Below are 18,246 nucleotides of genomic sequence, written 5' to 3' on the forward strand. Positions count from 1 at the left end.
TATGTGCTACTAAGAGAGACTCTAGAACTGAAACTCAGATGAGCTGCCCCTGCCAGGGGACTTTTGATGCATGAGGATCCTGTGACAGCATCCAATGTAGGGAAGACTCACAACATGAATCAGAACAACAATAACAACAAAATTTGCCGAGCATGTACCATGTGCTAGGAGTTCCATATGCATTAACTCACTTGGTACTAAAAATGACACTGGGAGGTAAGTGCTGCACACCCTTGTCTTAAGACAAAAGTGGCCGGGTGAGGTGGTTCACGCCTGTAATTCCAGTACTTTGAGAGGCCAAGGTGGCAGATCACCTGAGGCCAGGAGTTTGAGACCAGCCAGATCTCAATAAAAAATTAGCCTGGTGTGGTGGCACGTGCCTGTAATCCCAGCTACTTGGGAGGCTGAGGCAGGAGCATTGCTTGAATCCGGGAGGCAGAGGTTGCAGTGAGCTGAGATTGCGCCATTGCACTCCAGCCTGGAGGACAAGAGCGAAACTCCATCTCCAAGTAAATAAATAAATAAATAAATAAATAAATAAATAAATAAATAAAAGCTCTGAGGTACAGAAACTTCCTGATTCTCATGGAATAATAGCAGCAGTCTAGACTGAAATATCTCCTATGTTCCTACATCCTACGAAAACTACACAAATCAGTAAAAAAGCACAAGTTAAACTACACCAAATATGTTTACAGTGTGCTTTTCTCTAAAAGAGAAAAAAAGTCCTAAAATTGTATTCAGATGTAAGTAGGAAGAGAAATATCTGAAATGAGCCAAACCAATTCTAAAGTTCATGCAAAAGTAAAGATGAAAGTACAGAGAAAAGAGACGAGAATAACTGGGTGGGGGTGGGGAACTAATTGTACAAAACGCTGAAGAAAATCACCCCCAGAGAGACGGAGTCCCACTCTGAAGAAATTCTGAAAACAGGTCTGGGGGCTGGTAGAGCACAGCACTGGCTAAAGGAGACTTAGAAGGAAAGGAGTTGAAAGTGCTCAGAATTCATGATGGCAATTTTAGAAAAGCACCACTTCTGGAAGAGGGGGAGGCAACATGGAGCAGAATGCTTGTTGGTGAAAGAAAAGGAAGAACTACGCGGCAAAAATTAAGGGGACTTTAGAAAAAAAAAAAATGACAGAATCAGTTAACATTCCCTTCCCAGAGGCACTATTTATTTTAAAAATTATACCTTACTAGGCTGAGAAAAAAAGTGCTTGGATTAAGAAACCTAGTAAGCCCAACCTGGCCAACAAGGCAAAACCCTGTCTCTACTAAAAATACAAAATTTAGCCACCTGTGCAGGCATGCTCCTGTAATCCCAGTTACTCAGGAGGCTGAGGCAGGAGAATTGCTTGAACCTGGGAGGCTGAGGTTGCAATGAACCAAGATCACGCCAATGCACTCCAGCCTGGGCGACAGAGCAAGACTCTGTCACAATAAAAAATAAAAAATAAATAAAAATAGAAAAGAAAAAACAAGAAAAAGACACCTAGTAAGCCATGCAAACTCTTTAAATTTACCTTGAAAATAATCACTTGTTATTACTGGTCTACAAAAATAATGTAATGTATTTCAAATAACAGAAAATTAGGAGCTGTTATACATACAAAGTTACTGTAAGAAGAAAACACAGCGTGAAAATTTGACTAAAGTTTTCTAGTCCTCCTCCTCCCTCTCCCCACAAAAAGCAGGGAAGACTCACCTTTCAACCAGCATCAAATATCATAACTCGACTTGAACAAACATTTGAAGATATGAAAGACATCTCAAGATGTTCCAAGAAATTGGGAAGTACAAAAACCACTTTTGGAACAGAAGTTGACCAAACTAAGGAGAAGAAAAGGAAAATCATCTCAAAAATGTAGATTACAAGAAAAAATACCAACTAAAAATATAAGGAACACTGAATAGAGGAATAAAGATAGCCAAAACAAAGAAAATAAGAAAGAGGTGAAGGGATCCAAGAGACATTAAGAGAGCTATATAGAAGGTCAGCAAAAAAGACTCAACATACATATAATTGAAGTTTCAGAAAATGGACTAAGAACTGCACTAATATTTAAATATAATCCAAACAAATATTTCTGAAATTGAAGAACTAACTGTACTATTGGAAGGATCTACTGTGGACCTGGAAATATTGAATCAGAATAGCCAACCATGAGATAGCTCAGTAAAATAATCAGACTTGATAAAGGGAAAAAAATCCTTTAGTTCTCAAGGTTAAAACGCAAACTGTTATAAAAAAGGAAATCAGCTTGGCATTAGCCTAACAGCAACATCCAAAGCAAAACAAAAGTAAAGCATTTTTTTTTTTTAACTCAAGAAAATGTGAGCCAAGGATTTTATATTTAGCCAAACTGTCCTTGCAATATTAAAGGTATAGAAAATGTTTTGAAAATGCAAGACATAAGTACAACATTCAGGAGTCCCACCTAAGAAATTTACTTGAACATGAGTTTCATCCAACCAAGAGAAAGTCATGGAAACATTAACAAAACATCCTTAGTGCGCACTGAATTTATTAAAGACTAAGACAAACATGAAGACAAGAATGGAGGAATGTATGAAACTTACATATTCAAAGAAACAACAAAGCTGAAAACCTGGGAGGGGAGAGAGAGAGGAAAGTCAGTGTAAAACAAGTTTACTACTTGCCAAATAGAAAATAGAATTAAAAGATACGACTTACAGCTGACAAATAACATGGACTATGTGCAAGTAAGGAAGGGGAGGGGTGACTTATCTTTATAATGAGTAGAATAAAATAAAAAATGCCATAAATATAAAAATACACATTTTCCAGGGAGTGAAAAGACAATTCACTGAATAGGAGAATTTTTTTTTTTTTTTTTTTTTTTTTGCGAATTATGTATCTGATTAAGGGATAAAGGTTTAATACTCAGGATATATAAAGAATTCCTACAACTCAACAACAAAAACACAAACAACAAAATAAAAGATTTGAATAGAAATTTCTCCAAAGAACTTATAGAAATGGCCAATACGCACATGAAAAGATGCTCAACATTATTAGTTCTTAGAGAAATGCAAATCAAAACCATAATGAGATCACATCTCACACCTACTAGGATGGCTGTAATCAAGAAAACAGAAAATAACAAGTGTTGGCAAGAATGTGGAGAAACTGGAAGCCTCATACATTGCTGGGGGGAATGTAAAATGGTGCAGCCATTGTATAAAACAGTCTGGCAGTTCCTTAAAAAGTTAAACATAGAAAGACCATATGATCCAACAATTCTACTTTTAGATATATACCCAAAATAATTGGAAACTGGGACTCAAACAGATACTTGTATGAGAATGTTCATAGCAGCAGCATTATTCACAATAGCCCCAAGTGGAAAAAACTCAAGTATCCATCAACAGATGAATGCTGAAAAACATATGGTGTATACATATGGTATATTTCACCATAAAAAGGAATGAAGTTCTGATACAGGCTACACATGGATCAACCTTGAAGACACTGTGCAAAATGAAATAAACCAGACACAAAGGAACGAATATTGTATGATCCCACTTCTATGAAGTATCTAGAATTGGCAAATTAATAGAGAAGGAAAGTAGAATAGAAGTTACTAGGAACTGGTGGGAGGAGAGAATGGGGAATTACTGCTTAATGGGCATAGAGTTTGTGTTTGGGATTATGAAAAAGATTTGGAAATAATAGTGATGGTTGCACAACATTGCAAATGTAATCAATGCCACTGAATTGTACACTTAACGGGTTAAAATGGCACATTTGGTGTTATATATATTTTACCACACATTCAGAAAAGCAATGGAAGATCTATAGAAACAGATTGCAGACTGGTGCTTGCCAGGGGCTGTGGGAAAGAAGAAAATGGGGGTCAATTGCTTAATAGGTACAGGGTTTTCTCTCTGGGTGATAAAAAACGTTTTGGAATGAGATAGAGGAGGTGGTTGCACAGCACGGTGAATGGATGAAATACCACTCAATCGTTCACTTTAAAATGGTTAGTTTTTTTTTTTTTTTTCTTCTAGTTTTGTTCATGGAGGTATAATTGACGAGTAAAATATATAAATATTTAATGTATACAAAGTTGTGTACATTGTGAAATGATTTCCATTAAGCTAATTAGCATTTCCATCACTTCACTACATTTTTTTTGTAGTGAGAATACATCAGTTCTACTCTCTCTGCAAATTTTACATATACATTATTAACCACAGCCACCCCATTGTACGTGAGATCTTCAGAACGTATTCATCTCATAACTCCAAGATTGTACCCTTTAACCAACATCTCCCCGTTCTCGCTACCTCCCAGCCCCTGGAGTGACTGCTGTGCTACTCTGCTTCCTTGAGTCCTACATTACTACATTTCATATAAAAGTGAGATCACGTGTATTTGTCTTTCTGTATCTGGCTTATTTCACTTAGAATAATGTCCTCCAGGTTTTCCCACGTTGTTGCAAATGGCAGGATTTCTTTTTTTTTCTTTTTTTTTTTTTTTTGAGATGGAGTCTCACTCTGGCGTCCAGGCTGGAGTGCAGTGGTGTGATCTCGTCTCACTGCAACCTCCACTTCCCGGGTTCACGCGATTCCCTTGCCTCAGCCTCCCGAGTAGCTGGGATTACAGGCATGCACCACCATGCCTGGCTAATGTTTGTATTTTTTGTAGACACAGAGTTTCACCGTGTTGGCCAGGCTGGTCTCAAACTCCTGACCTCAAGTGATCCATCCGCCTCGGCCTCCCAAAGTGGTGGGATTACAGGCCTGAGCCACTGCACCTGGCACCCACACCGCTTTTTTTTTAAGTTGATTATTCGTGTGTGTGTGTGTGTGTGTGTGTGTGTGTGTGTGTGTAAACATCACAGCTTCTTTATTCAGGGACACCTAGGTTGATTCCATCTCTTGGCTATTGTGAATAATGCCGCAGTGAACATGGGGATACAGATAACTCTTTAACAGACTGATTACATTTCCTTTGGATAGATACCCTGTAGTGGGATTCCTGGATCAAATGGTAATTCTGTTTTTCATTTTTTGAGAAACTTCCATAGCGTTTCCCACGACAAGTTATAAAGGATCCGTTTTCTCCACATCCTCATCAACACTTGTTACCTTTTGACATTTTGATAATGGCCATTATAACTAGAGTAAGGTTATATCTCGTGGTTGTGATTTGCATTTTCCTCATGATTACTAATATTGAGCACCTTTTCATATACCACTTGGCTATTTATATATATTCTTTGGAGGGATGTTTATTCAAGTCTTTTGCCCATTATTAAATTGTCCTATTTGTTTGCATGGTATTGAGTTGTATGAATTTTCAATATTGACTCTTTATCATATACATGGTTTGTGACTATTTTCTTCCATTCTATGGAAGAAATCTTGCCTTTTCATTTTGTTGACTGTTTCCTTTGCTGTGCATATATTTTTAGTTTGATGTAGTTTACATTCTTAAACACTGAAAATCTTTAATCCATTTTGAGTTAATTTTTGTGTGTCCTATAAGGTAAGGATCCAGTTTCTTTCTTTCTCTTTTTCTTTTGCATTTGGATATCCAGTGTTCCCAGCACCAGTTGGAAAAAGACTATCCTTTCTCCATTGTGTCTTCTTGGTGCCTTTGTTAAGGATTAATTAAATGTGTGGGTTCACTTCTGGTGTTTCTATTCTGTTCCAATGGCCTATGTGGCTGTTTTTATACCAAGTACCATACTGTTTTTATTACTCTTGCTTTGTAATATAATTTGAAATCAGACAATGTGATGCTTCCAGATTTGTTCTTCTTATTCAGAGTTGATATCTGTGGCCTCTTTGGAATTTTGAGGGGGATTGCATTGAATCTGCAGATTGCTTTGGTATTATGGGCACTTTGATAATCTTGATTATTCTGATCCATGAACACAGGATGTACTTCCATTATTTGTGTCTTCTTCTATTCCTTTCACTAATGTTTTACAGGTTTTAGTGTATGGATCTTTCACTTCCTTGCTTTAATTTGTATTTTACTCTTTTTGTTGCTATTGTAAATTGCATAGTTTTTAAAAATTTCTTTTCCAGATAGTTTGTTTTAAGTGAATAGAAACACAACTGATTTTTTGTATGTTGCTTTTGCATCCTGCAACTTTACTGAATTTATTAGTTCTAACAGTTTTATGATGGCCTTTAGGGTTTTCTATACTTAAGATTATATCATCTGCAAAAAAAAAAAAAAAAAGTAAAAGAAAGAAAATTTAAATTCTTACTTTCCTATTTGGATCCCTTTTATTTCTTTATATTGTCAGTTTCTTCTGGCTAGGACTTCCACTACTTTGTTGAATGGAAGTGGTAAGAGTGGGCATCCTTGTCTTGTTCCTGATCTTGGAGGAAAATCTTTTTATGGTAGCAGCGGTGGCATTGGTGTCACTGAGTGGTGCCTGTGGAATGGCCATGGAGCTGGAGTCTCACAGCTCCAAGCTTTAGGGTGGCAGTGGCACTAGCATCTGGGGTGCAGGAGCCCTCACTGCCACATTGGCAATGGTATGCAAGGTGTGGGTACTCTTACAGTGGCTGTGGAGTTGGGCTCTGGAGTACAGGCATGAGCAGGGCTACTACTGTTCCAGGGACACGCCTTTTGGAGCAGTGGCTCCAGTGTCTGTGGTGCAGTTGTTCACAGAGCTGCCATGGGACCAGGGGCTCCAGGGACTGAGATGTGCTTGCTGTGGCACTGTCTCTGACGTCTGAGGCACAGGAGTTCATGGTGCAGTGGTGGAGGTGGGGTTTGGAGCATGGTGTGCACAGAGCAGCCACAGCTCTGGGGTCTGGGATGGGTAGAGACTTGGAGGGGTGGGTGGCAGTCCTGGTCCCCAGTGGCACAACAGTGTCTGATTTCTGTGGGAAGGTGAAGAGCAGCATCTCCCTCTCTGAGGAGTTCATGGCAGTGATGACTGTTGGTTACATCAGTGGCGGAAGCTTCTGCTGTCCTCTGCAAAGCAGGCCACTGGGGGCTGTGAAAGAACCCACTGCATGACTGAATGATGGCCCTTCTCAATTTCTTTGTTCCTAGCCATCTCGATGTGCCACAGTTAGGCCGTCTCTCCACTCTCCAGTGATCCTTCAGCGGGGGTCTTTCTCCATTCATTGTTCCATTGTGTTGCTGGGCACATTCTCAACTGGATCCTTGAGCCCTCTGAAGGTTTTTATCATTGGTGGATAGCTGCTTAATTGTTGCCTTTTGTGAGGGGATGAAGGCTGGTATCTCCTACTGTGTCACCTTGCTGACATCACCCTCCTAAGATGGTTAAGTTTATGGTATATGAATTTCATCTCAATTTAACAAAGCAATTAAATAATGTAAAAAGTCAGGTATGGCAGCTCCACAGAGGCTGAGGCGTGAGGATCCCAGCTACCAGGGAGGCTGATGTGGGAGGATCACTTGAGGCCAGGAGGTGGAGACCAGCCTGAGCAACACAGCAAGACCCATCTCTAAAAAAAACTTATTTATTTTTTCATTTACCAGTACCACTTGCCAATTTTTTTTAGTTTTTTTTAAAAAAATTTCTAAAAGGGATAGAAATAATCCAGTGAAACAGATCACATATAGAGAAAAACACAGTAAATACATAATGTCATACACATGCTAAAGATAATATTAGAAAATATTACAGATTTGAAGCCAAATATACCAGTCACATCAATGAGTATAAATGGAGTTGATTCATCTATTAAAAGAAAGTTTTCAAAAGTGCCTCACAAACCCAATTCTATGATGCATACAAGAGACACACCTATAACAAAGTTATTTAGAAAGGTTAAAAATAAAGGTCTAGGCAAAGGTAACTCAGACAAATATAAACATTAAGGAAAAAAAGTTATTATTCCTATAGAAAACAGTAGCATTCAGGGGAAAACTATTAAACAATGAAAAATGATAAAGTTCAAAGTTCAGAATGAAGATTTAATAGTTATCATTATCTATACACCAGTAAAATAGCAATCACCTTCATGAAGCAGAAACTATACTAATAATTGAGAGAAGCACACAAATAATAGTAGATTTGAATGTGCAACTTTCAGTCCAAGGCAGAACAAGCTAATGGAAAATACTTAAATATTTACAGACCTAAAAACCAAAACAAGCCTGCAATCACTAAGGTAGAATCTATGGATATATGTAAAACTTTACACCTTAATATTATAGAACATACCTTCTCTACAGGAGCACACAGAACACTCATGATTATCCATACTGTGTTACAAAGGGACATCAATAATCTATGAAATAGATAGAATATAAACAACCTTCTCTGATCACAACACATTCCAGTAAGACATTAATACTGTGGAGGAGGAAAAGATAATTTTCTCTCTACCTTTAATAGTTCTTAGTTGTAATGGGTCCCTGTAACAAAAAAGAGATGAAGAGGAGAAGAACACATTAATTAGCATGTATACTTCATGTAAACATGGGAATATGAAAGGAAAATAAATCTTGGGACCCCCAAATCACTAAGCCAAACGGAAAAGTCAAGCTTAGAATTTTATCAGGCAAACCTGCCTCCCACTTTATTCCTAAATAAGATAGCTACAAAGATAAGCTACATACCTCCCTCACAATTTGCCCACAAAGTAATTCCCCTAAAACAGTTCTTTTGAATTGCATTTTGGCAATGTAAATTGATAGCTTATTTTCACAGGTGCAGGACAAAGGACAGAACTCAAAATCATCCCTCTGCTCACCTAAGACAAATGTATATCTGATTGCTTCCTCTACTCTATTGTTCATGGAAAAATGCAGATTCACTGAGGCAGTGTAAGGCATAACTGACTATTCTTCTACACTCCTCTCACATGTAAACTCTTTATTCAGAGAAAGGCTGATCAAAGACTCAAAAGAATGCAACTGTTTGTCTCTTATCTACCTATGACCAGAAGCCCCTGTTTCGAGTTGTCTTGCCTTTCGGGACCAAACCAATGTACATCTTACACATATTGATTGATGTCTCATATCTCTCTAAAATGTATAAACCCAAGCTCTGCCCCGACCTTGAACACATGTCATCAGGACCTCTTCAGGCTGTGTTATGGGTGCATCCTTAATCTTGGCAAAATAAACTTTCTAAATTGATTAAGACCTGTCTCAGATACTTTTTGGGTTCACAGGAGATACCCAGAGAAATGAGTAAATCTCAAAGTGGTGGCTGTGTGTCTTAGTCTGTTCTCATGTTGCTAATAAAGACATACCTTAAACTGGGTAATTTCTAAAGCAAAGAGGTTTAATTGACTCACAGTACCACATGTCTGGGGAGGCCTCAGGAAACTTACAATCATGGCTGAAGGGGAAGCAAACACATCCTTCTTCACATGGCGGCAGGAAAGAGAAGTGCTGAGCGAAGGGGGAAGCTCCTTATAAAATGATCAGATCTCGTGAAAACTCACTCACTATCACGAGAACAGCATGAGGAGAAACTTCTCCTATGATTCAATTACCTCCCACCAGTTCCCTCCCATGACATGTGGGGATTACGGGATTACAATTCAAGATGAGATTTCAGTGGGGACACAAAGCCAAGTCATGTCACTGTGAATTCAGGTTTTACTATCTTAGTCTATTGAGCAAAAAAAAGAATGGAGTGGGAAAGGCCATTGTAGATAAGTGCCCAGGACAAGCTTGGCAAATGAGGGTAAGGTATGTTATGCAGATCAAATCAATGCTTTCTCCATTGAGAAGACTCTCTAGTGATTCTCCTCTTCCTGGTACCGAGGGAGACACTCTTACAAATGAAGGTTTCCTTTGTACATGTAAATTTCCTCTATAAAACGGTAACTTCTAGCCTGTTTTTGGAGCTTTTCCTCTGTCTGCAGTTTCTCAAAATAATCAGCTCAAAATAATCATCATGCTAAAGAGGCTTATTTTGGGGTGGCATATTCTGGTCTCCTAGAGTCATATTTTGGGGTGGTATATTCTGGTCTCCCACAGTAACAAACATTTAACAAGGCCCTTCAAGTTAGAAATGAAAAATATCTCTAATAAACAAGCTTGGGCTAAAGCAGAAATGGAAACCTTAATTGCGATTTTTTTTTTCAGTTAAAAGAATGAAAACATGATATAACCCCTACATTTCACAGTTAAAATGCAGTTGACTCACCTATTAAATGAAATAAATTTTTAAAGAAAAAGTCAATAACATTTATTACTAAATTATATAATAAAATATTAAATACTTAATACATTATATAGTAACCAATATTTATTATAAAACACTTAATAAATAATATTAAATGCCTGAGAATAAAAGTAAAGGAATTAAACTTCCAATTCAAAAAGCAAGAAAAAGAAAATCCTATATAAAGAAAGCATTAAAAAAAATACAGGTTAAAACAGAAATTAACATGAAAACCTTTATCAAAATGCAAGTCCTTTCAGAAAAGCAGAGAAATATACAAACCAGAATCTAACTTAACTAAGGAAAAACTGAAAAATCCACAAATACTCAAAATAAGAAATGTCGTGGGAAAACTAGTGTAGGGGCAGAAAGGTGTGATACCTTTCCTCGCCCATTGTAAAGGTCATGGCCAACATTCCTATAACAAAAGACAGGTTAAAGGAAAAAAGCATAACAAATTTATGTAATTAAACTTTTAGGGGACACAGGATGCTTCAGAAACAAAGACCCAAAGGCCCAGAGAAAGCTGTCTATTTTTCTACTTTGGGTCAACGGAAGCTAGCAGTGTGATTGAACAAAACGGGTATTTTCTAAGAACAGTAGACTGATGGGGAAAACACAGCAAGCCCTGTTGGGATTCTTCTTTGACTCTCTGGGTAGCATTTCTTCCTCCTGGATGTACGGCAGGACTCCTTCTAGAATGAGGGTCTTATGATCTACTGTCAGATAAGGTAGGTCAGAGAATTGCTTTATGGAAAGGTGGGGGAAGGGTAGAGAAATATATCTAGGATTTTTTGGCTTGCTTTGGGCAAGAGGGATTCTGATTTCTATGACCCAACTTGGGGAAGAAGAATTCTGATTTCTATGGCTCAGTTTAGGGGAGAATGAGGGGAGAGAGCCAGGAGGGAAGGAGTTCAGAGAGACCTTGGTTCTGAGGCTGCTTCTAAGAGCCACACTTTGGCATATCACTTTCTGAGCCCCAATACTTGTCCTTGAAACACAGGGTATTGAACAAAATCCATGAGAGCTTACTATGCACAACTTTATATAAAATAAATTTTAAAATGTAGATGGAGTATATAATTTCTTAGGAAAATACAATTAATCAAAATTGACCCTAGTAGACATGGACACACCATATTGGACCAATTTCCATAAAGGTAGAGGATGTTACTAAACATCAACTCTGTAAAGAACTACTGGACCCAGATAGTACAAAGGGAGAGCTTTTCAAAGTCCAGATAATTCTAAATTTCTGAAATACAGACTAGGAACTTCCAAGTTCTTCTTATGATGCAAGAATAATGCTAATGAATAAATACAAATAAAGAATCAAACCAATTTTACTCATGAATATTGATGCAAAATAAAAAAAAATTAACGAAGAGAATCTAACAGCACATTTTAAAATAATGACTAATGACCAATTGGATTATTTTGTCTACCTATTAAACAAAATTATGGGAAGCCAGTGTTTGGCACTGAGCTCCTGCTCTAGGTCCCAACAAACCAAACCAAAACGGAGTCACTCATAATAAGTGCCACAGAATCCAACTGAAACTTGAAGGAATCAGGTAGATCCACAAACAGAGCTGTTTTTCCTGAAAATAGGAGATTCACAGCAACCAACCAGAGAGGGCCCAGTCAACCTCAGACAGGAAGTCTCTTTTGCTTTAACCCTTACATGAAAAATAACCTGAAGTAACCTGTTGGTAACCAATCCACTTTTTTCTGTTTCCTTGTTCTCACCTTCCAAAAACCAACTGTTCTGTCATGCCCAGTTGGGCACTCATTCTATAGAAAGAAATGCTGCCTGATTCTAAAATGGCAGACAAAAGCCAATTAGATTTTGAAACTACATTTATTGTAATTATGTCTTTTGACATAGGTTTGACCTAGAAATAGAAAATGGTTAAAAATTAGAAAATTTGCCCATTTACAGCACCATGTCAGTAAAGCTAGGGGGAAAAGAAGTCACATAATTATCTCCACTGGTATATAAAAAACTTTAACAAAATGTAATACCCCTTGCTGATATAAACACTTTTTTTTTTTTTTTTGAGACAGAGTCTTGCTCTGTCACCCGGGCTGGAGTGCAGTGGCGCGATCTCGGTTCACTGCAAGTTCCGCCTCCCAGGTTCATGCCATTCTCCTGATTCAGCCTCCCGAGTAGCTGGGACAGGCGCCCGCCACCATGCCCGGCTAATTTTTTTGTATTTTTAGTAGAGACGGGGTTTCACCATGTTAACCAGGATGGTCTCGATCTCCTGACCTTGTGATCCGCCCACCTCGGCCTCCCAAAGTGCTGGGATTACAGGCATAAGCCACCGTGCCTGGCCAATATAAACACTTAATAGGAGTTGCAGAAATTAAATTCAACTGATTTGAATTTTAATTGTCACATGTTGTTAGTGGCTACCATACTAGACAATGATTTTCTAGAGGATCAATATAATAACAAAAATAGAGAATATAAATGATAAATAATAATGTTTACCTCTATGTGCAAGCTAAGGGTTAGCAAAGTAGCCCTCTCCAAACTTCTGCTGAGTTAAATTACAAAATCAGCACATAGTGCATGAGCCCAGGTATGTGCTAAAGGCATAATTCTTTCTGGGCCAGAAGCAGGAGAAAACCAGCTGACAATGACCATTAATGGAATGAATGATGTTAATAGGGTAATATGAGTTAATACTGTTTATCATTATTATAGCAAGGACTTGCTAAGGGCCACGTGCTGGGCTGTTTTGTATGCACTGCCTCATTTAAGCCTCATAACAACCCTATGAGCTAGGTGTTCTCGTTTTTAAATGTGAAAACAGGTACAGATTAGATAACTTGCCCAAGATCACTTAGTCCCTAAATGGCAGAATGGGGAGTCATAGGCAGCTTCTCTGGACTCCAAAATCCCTGTTCTAATTCTAATTTGACTTCCACTGTGTATCTGCCTAAAGGAGAAAATGTTAGTTATCACAATACCTGTGTTCCGCGCCACGTGATGGTTTTACATCCATTACTGGCATGTAGCTTTACACTTCAATCCCTTCTGAGTTTGGTCAGCATGAAGAAGCTTCTTTAGGGGCGGAAATGGGGTGATCTGGAATTCTGGTTTCTATGGCGCAGTTTGGGGGAGAGTCAGGGTGAGAAACAGCAGGGCAGGAGGTAAGAGAGACTTGGGTTGAGGCCGCTTCTGAGGCCTTCCAATCTCCCTTAGTTCAAAGTACTCAGCCTGTCAAAGCGCCATATTTTAGGGTATCATTTTCTGAGCCCCAACACCTCCGTAAATCTGAATAACCAAAGATATTGCCAGTATCCCCTTCCTGGCTGAGAAAGGGAGAATTCATGAGGAGATGCTACCCTAGGAGGCCTCCTGGGTAGAGCTACCAGATAAAATACAGGATGCTCAGTTACATTTCAATTCCAGATCAACAATGAGTACTTTTTTTTTTTTTTCATAAGGATGTTCCAAAGATTGCATGGGGCATACTTCTGCTAAAAAAGTATTCTCTTTATCTGAAATTTAAGTGTGACTGGCCATGCTGTATTTGATCACAGCTGTATTCCCAGGAGACTACCAGGTAAGCGTTCCCTGGTTATACTCTTCCAGACCATGAGTGCCTCTTGGAAATTGTAGCGGTGTGGCCAGAATTCTGTAAAGGGTGTGCTTAGCAGAGAATTAACTCTAAATAGCCAGGGAAGGTTGCCTAGAAAGGAGGAACAGGCTGTCCTTAAAGCATGAGTGGGAACATGCATTACATTCCATTTTAGGAGGGCCAGGCCAGGCCAGGTGCCTCAAGGTGGTCCATGGGGATAAGCTGGGAGGGAGGCCTACTTCTAGAAGGGAAGAATGGGCCAGGGCTGAGTCTCCTTCACTTCTACATACAGGGAAGCCCTCTGGCCATCTAAGTAGCACTCTCCAGTTAACATTTCATTCCACAGTGGGGATATCCTGGTTTCCCTTCTTCACAAGGACAGTTAAGAGATCCAAGAGACAATGGGCAGCATTGCACCAAAAACAAAAATGGCAGAAAACTCCCTGTTGCCTTTTGTGAGCATGAAGGGCTTCCGTAGCCATGGAAGTTACTCTCAACAGTGTGTCTCAAACTTTATGGGCATCAGCATTACCTAGAAGGCTTGATCAAGCAGAGATGGCTGGGCCCCATCCCAAGAGTCTGTGGTTCAGTAGGTTGGGATAGGGTAGAGAAGTGCATTTCTTTGTTCTTATTTTTTAAAACTTTTAGGTTCAGGGGTACATGTGCAGGTTTGTTGCACGGGTGAACTCGTGTCACAGGGATTTGCTGTACAGATCATTTCATCACCCAGGTACTAGTCCTAGTACCCAATATTTATTTTTTCGGATCCTCTCCCTCCTCCCACCCTCCACCCTCAAGTAGGCCCCAGTGTCTATTGTTCCCTTCTTTGTGTCTGTGTGTTCCCATCATCTAGCTCCCACTTATAGGTGAGAACATGCAGTATTTGGTTTTCTATTCCTGTGTTAGTTTGCTAAGGATAATGGCCTCCAGCTCCACCCAGGTTCCCGCAAAGGACATGATCGCATTCTTTTCTATGGCTGCAAAGTACTTCTAACCAGTTCTCAGGAGATGCTGCTACTGTTGCTTCAGGGAGCACACCTTGGGAATGCTTTAAAGTGGGGCTTCTCACACTTGAATGTGCATACACATCACCTGGAGAGTAAGTTAAAATGCCCATCTATCTGACTTACTAGGTCTGGGAACGGTGGAAGATTTTTCTTTTCCCACATGCTCCCAGAGATTCAGCAGGCACAGTGAGTTGCCAAGCTCTAGGGAAGCGGTTTTCAATCCTGGCTCCATGTTAGAATGACCTGGGGATCTTTTAACATTTCCAGAGAAGCCAGATGTGGAGGCTCACACATCATCCCAGCGCTTCGGGAGCTCAAGGTGGAAGGATTGCTTGAGGTCAGGAGTTCAAGACCAGCCTGGGCAACCTAGTGAGATGCCATCTCTAAAAAACAATTTAAAAATTATCTGTGTTTGGTGGCGTGCACCTGTAGTCCCAGCTACTTGGGAGGCTGAGGTGGGAGGATTTCTTGAGCCCAGGAGTTCAAGGCTGTGCGAGCTATGATCTATGATGTCGCCACTGCCCTCCAGTCTGGGTGACAGAGCTCACCTCACCCACAGTTCAGACCAATTTAATCAGAATTTCTTGAGTGGGACACAAGCGTTTGGATTTTTAAATCCACAGGATTCCAATGCTGAGTGAAAGAGGCTATTTTTATTGTCAGTTCTTCCTGGATGACACCCACACATCCTATCCCCGTGAGTGGAATCACTGGTTTTCCAATTTGAAGCTGCCAAAGTTGATGGGTCAGAGCTCTGACTTCTGTAGTTCATAACAGAAGCTGTTGAGGTGTGTTCAAATGCTGCAGAACATCTGAAGAGGGGGAGCCTGATGCAGGCTTTTCCTCTCTGTAAAATGGGGTAAATAATAGAGCTGCATCCGACTTAAGAGATTATGCCAAAAATTCATGCTAAGTGTTCAGCACAGTGCCAAGCTCAGAAAATATGTGTAATAATATTGTCTATCATCATAATAATCCAACTACTTACCCAAAGCCTCACTCAGTTCTCAGTATTTCCGCCTGAGGATGCCCAAGCACACTTGAACTGCTCCGCTGGCTGACAACTTGTCCCGGACAGCCTGGAACACTGGAAATGTTCCTTTCTGTTGAGCTGCCATCTTATTTTTTGTAAGTTGTAATAACTAATCTAGTTAAACCCTTTAGATTGCTATAGGACAGTTCTCATTTCCCTCCTACATAAGACTCATTTTGACATTGAAGCCCAGTCTTACCTGGTTCTGCAGAGGTTAACCATTTCCAGGTCATACGTTTTCCATATTCCTCCTAATCGCTCCCATTTTGGGGGAGCCCTGGCTGCTGCTTTTGCACATGCTCTGTTTTGTGTACATGCCAAGTCTCACGCAATTTACTCAGGGTTAGTCTTGGTGTCAAGGGTACTGCGACTCACCTTCCTTGTTTTAGAAGCCATACATACATCAGTGTAAACTGAGATGGCACCAGTCTTTTTGGCGGCTACATCTGTTGACTTGCATCGAGCTTGCTGTGGATTTTAATTGGAGGCTTTCTTTCCCACTTGCTTGCTATTCTGTGTGACACAATGTCCTATCCTGACCTTGTATAATTGCTTTTTTGTAACTGAAGTGTAAGACATGACACCCTCGTGCACTGTGCATTAATTTGCTCCATTTCTCTGCCTGATGAGATTTTTTTTTTCTCGAATCCTGATTCTGTCATTTAGCGTAATCATTTTCTCCCAGCTTTATGACATACCCATTTTTCATCAACTTTCCTTCTGTAGCTTCCATCAAGTTATTAATTAAAACGTTGAATGGATGGGGCCAAAAGGCAAGCTTTGCAGCAGGACAACAGAAATGCTCCTCCAAGTTGATACATATCCTTTAATTAGTTTTGTTCAAGTGGTTTCACACCCACCAACTCTAATAATGTCCAGATAATATTTCTGCATTTTGCCCAGACTTATTTCATTAAAGACTTTGCCAAGTCGCTTGTTATGGCTCAGATGTTTTGTCTCCTGCATTTTTCTAATCTACAGGTTAGTCTTATGCAATAGGGAATAGATGGAGTCTGAAATGATTTCTTTTTGGGAATCCACACTGGCTTCCAATAATTGCTGCTGCCCTTCCAATTTACTCTAAAAATATGCCCAGAATTAGTATCAGACTCACTAATCTACAGCATACTGAACTCACACTCTTCTCCACTAATATTAGAAAGATGTGTGCCTGTCTGCAGTATTTCCTATTGCTTATACTTTATCAATAAAAACTGACAGTGATTGAGCAGTCTTATTGATGAATCTCAGTTCTGTGGAATAGAATTGAACTAGAGATGAGACATTTAGAGTTGTTTGTTGTATCCTTATACTATTTATTCCTTATTCAATTTAATTTGCTCTAGGTTTTAGTTTCCTCCTATGAGTTACTAAATATCTCTATAGTCCCCCTGGTGCTGTTATTAACTGTGCAACACAGAGAATACAAGATACAAACCCCCGCACCTCCAGAGGACAGGCGGCTGACAAGGAGGGGTTCATATTTGAGTTTGTGATCTGAGAGACTGAAATAGACACTCTTTTATCAACTAAGATGAACCCTGAGGTTAAGGGAACAAAAGTTACCTGCGGTGGAGGCTTCAGGGCTTGACTAGCACGGCCCTAAATTCCTATGGCTACAAGAAAAACCACATTCTTGATAAACTCCCTAACAGTAAGAATTACAGACAAATTGACCCTTCCTAACTCTGAATTATTAATACAACCACTACAATGCTGATTGGAAAGAAGACTGGCCTTATGAATATTCTTTCCTGGTAAGAAACTGCAGAGCTCAAACCAGTTTTAGCAGGTTATAGAGACTGTGCACAAACTTAGTATCCTATAGTTTACCTTTTAACATAAAGAGCTAAATTACACCTCATTTTCATGCTAACACCTTGCCCTAAAATGAACGTGGGGTGTATGCTCTGCATATATTTACCAATTGCACATGCGCTCGGCTCTCCACATACATATGGATAGCTTTTCCTCCAAACCCGCTGCTGAATATGTATGACTCTATTATGTAATACAGGCCCTGTGAGGGGTAAACACCAACCTTCCCTTCCCTCTTCGAAGACAGAGGACCTTCTGTATACATCAGAGACCGTCTCTCCCAGTTTGCAAACTGATATCGCCAATAAAGCTCTCCTTTCTACTATTCAGCCATCCTGGTGATCTTTAGGCACGTTTCACGTTCCAAACAGGGAGCTGAAGGGAAAGCGAAGGGATGGTAAAGGATGTAGCTCTCCCAATTCCCACAATGCTTTGATTTCTTTGAGATTTACACCTCATAGCAATTTTGATCTCTGCCAGGCATCATGTTCATTTGTGTGGAAGAGGCTGTAACCAGTGACCTTGTTTCAAAAAGTCCAAATCCCCCAACGTAAGACATCCTTTCTAATATTTAGAAGTGATTAGGATGGTATTTTATTTTGCATTTTCCAAGTCAACAGATCTTACTTTTATCATTACGTTTGATG

Source organism: Chlorocebus sabaeus, chromosome 8 (genome assembly GCF_047675955.1).
Source record: "Chlorocebus sabaeus isolate Y175 chromosome 8, mChlSab1.0.hap1, whole genome shotgun sequence".
NCBI lineage: Eukaryota > Metazoa > Chordata > Mammalia > Primates > Cercopithecidae > Chlorocebus > Chlorocebus sabaeus.